The sequence below is a fragment of the Lissotriton vulgaris genome, chromosome 1_1, assembly GCF_964263255.1.
Source record: "Lissotriton vulgaris chromosome 1_1, aLisVul1.2, whole genome shotgun sequence".
Lineage (NCBI taxonomy): Eukaryota > Metazoa > Chordata > Amphibia > Caudata > Salamandridae > Lissotriton > Lissotriton vulgaris.
The window spans coordinates 199,886,369-199,888,868 of record NC_141685.1 but is presented as its reverse complement, the minus strand read 5'-3'; the positions used below and the strand labels follow the sequence as shown (position 1 = coordinate 199,888,868).

At 50.0% G+C, this 2,500-nt stretch overlaps 3 non-coding genes across 3 annotated transcripts; 2 read left to right on the top strand and 1 right to left on the bottom strand.

The window, feature by feature from the left end:
• The first annotated feature begins 1,005 nt into the window (after nucleotides 1-1,005).
• Nucleotides 1,006-1,079, top strand: TRNAN-GUU (transfer RNA asparagine (anticodon GUU)). The gene has a single exon. It is a non-coding gene; the product is annotated as a tRNA-Asn (tRNA).
• Nucleotides 1,080-1,315: 236 nt separating this feature from the next.
• TRNAW-CCA (transfer RNA tryptophan (anticodon CCA)) lies at nucleotides 1,316-1,387 on the top strand. Its single transcript has one exon. It is a non-coding gene; the product is annotated as a tRNA-Trp (tRNA).
• A 71-nt stretch (nucleotides 1,388-1,458) lies between these two features.
• TRNAG-GCC (transfer RNA glycine (anticodon GCC)) lies at nucleotides 1,459-1,529 on the bottom strand. Its single transcript has one exon. It is a non-coding gene; the product is annotated as a tRNA-Gly (tRNA).
• Nucleotides 1,530-2,500: the final 971 nt, after the last annotated feature.

The following is a 2,500-nucleotide window of genomic DNA, read 5'->3' as shown; positions in this document are numbered from 1 at the left end:
GCAGGAGACTATAAGTAATAATGTCTTTGCATTTGCTGAGGTCACTGGCTTGGTACTAGAGTTGTGGTTATCAGGGCATGATGGCAGGCTGCTCCTGACAGAAGTGGCTCACAGAATGCACCCGCCAGATCACCAGCACTATTGTGTTTCAGATCATGTCACTGAACTCTCCTCCTGGAAAATCCTTCCCACTGGCTTTGCCAGATTCTGTGTCCTCCCCAAAATGCTGGGGTGAAACGGGCAGAGTTCTGCGCCCTGCGCCCCTTTACGCGTCCCTAATGCCATCCCAACGCGCCCTGGTCGGGCTTAGATCACTGGAGCCTCTGGAGATCAAGAACTCCGGAAGCCTAGGGTCAGGCCTATTGCAGAGGCATCTTGTGCCTGGCCATTCCGGGATTGTTGTGTTTCAGGGCCTAGCCATCAATACTCCTGGGATTTCTTTCCAGGAGAACCCTCATGTCCCTGTCCTCCCACAAGCCCGAGCTTTTATGTAAAATAAAGTGTGCTCTGTGGGCCTTCCCCTATGTGCTCTCTGCCTAATCTCTTTCTCCCAAGCTGAGCTCTGCAGGTAAATGTATCTATCTGACTGAGGGGCTAGGGAGGGCCTTTCCCAGCAGTCTTACAAGCCAAGAGTTCAGAGAAAGCACCTGCTCTGGGAAGGAGACTCTGCTCACAGAGAAGACAAGTCCAACATAACACAGTGAAGATGGGATGGGCAAGACACACGCCTCACGGGCTGGTAGCACGCAAACAGAGGAGCAGGGAGCTACGCTAAGCAGGCAAAGAGAAAAGTCATGTATGAGTCTCATGCACTGTGACCGGTAGTAATACTGGCTCTAACACCATTAGACAGTAGTCTACACATCATAAATTACAACAGTAACAAGACACTAAGCAAATGACAAATGCTGTATGGCATAAAGACGCCTTATATAATACAAGCTCCAGGCAGGCGCACACATGTCAAGACATATATTGAGTCTCAGGAAAGGTATACAGTCAATAGTCTCTGTGGCGCAATCGGTTAGCGCGTTCGGCTGTTAACCGAAAGGTTGGTGGTTCAAGCCCACCCAGGGACGTAGCCTTTTGTCTGCATGAAACACAGATACGTACCTTTGCTCTTTCCTGCGTGCGATCCTTTCCCTGAATAGTTCAATCCTCAGCGTTCTCACTGCACCTGCAGTCAATTTCAATAATTAGGAAAGAAAACAAAAGGCCAAGCCCTGTAATACAACCGTAGGCATATAAGCAGAGGAAAATAAGTCAAAAGGCCCACAGCATTTGTTCATCTGGCATCGAAGGCTGCAAGTGTAAGGACTTCGTGGCGCAACGGTAGCGCGTCTGACTCCAGATCAGAAGGTTGCGTGTTCAAATCACGTCGGGGTCACTGCTTACCATTTTATTCCCCACTGAGTTCATATATATCATTTCGAAAACAAAGTCAAAAGAAAGCAACCTTGCATTGGCCGGGAATCGAACCCGGGCCTCCCGCGTGGCAGGCGAGAATTCTACCACTGAACCACCAATGCTTCACATGGTGTGTTCACAGCAAGAGCTCTGTCCAAGACAGTGGTCAGGTTCACACACTTAAATTGTACACATATGAACAAAGTGTGCGCAGCAGACATGATAACGCCAACGTTTCACATGATGATGGCAAGAATCAGATGCAGGAGACTATAAGTAATAATGTCTTTGCATTTGCTGAGGTCACTGGCTTGGTACTAGAGTTGTGGTTATCAGGGCATGATGGCAGGCTGCTCCTGACAGAAGTGGCTCACAGAATGCACCCGCCAGATCACCAGCACTATTGTGTTTCAGATCATGTCACTGAACTCTCCTCCTGGAAAATCCTTCCCACTGGCTTTGCCAGATTCTGTCTCCTCCCCAAAATGCTGGGGTGAAACGGGCAGAGTTCTGCGCCCTGCGCCCCTTTACGCGTCCCTAATGCCATCCCAACGCGCCCTGGTCGGGCTTAGATCACTGGAGCCTCTGGAGATCAAGAACTCCGGAAGCCTAGGGTCAGGCCTATTGCAGAGGCATCTTGTGCCTGGCCATTCCGGGATTGTTGTGTTTCAGGGCCTAGCCATCAATACTCCTGGGATTTCTTTCCATGAGAACCCTCATGTTCCTGTCCTCCCACAAGCCCGAGCTTTTATGTAAAATAAAGTGTGCTCTGTGGGCCTTCCCCTATGTGCTCTCTGCCTAATCTCTTTCTCCCAAGCTGAGCTCTGCAGGTAAATGTATCTATCTGACTGAGGGGCTAGGGAGGGCCTTTCCCAGCAGTCTTACAAGCCAAGAGTTCAGAGAAAGCACCTGCTCTGGGAAGGAGACTCTGCTCACAGAGAAGACAAGTCCAACATAACACAGTGAAGATGGGATGGGCAAGACACACGCCTCACGGGCTGGTAGCACGCAAACAGAGGAGCAGGGAGCTACGCTAAGCAGGCAAAGAGAAAAGTCATGTATGAGTCTCATGCACTGTGACCGGTAGTAATAC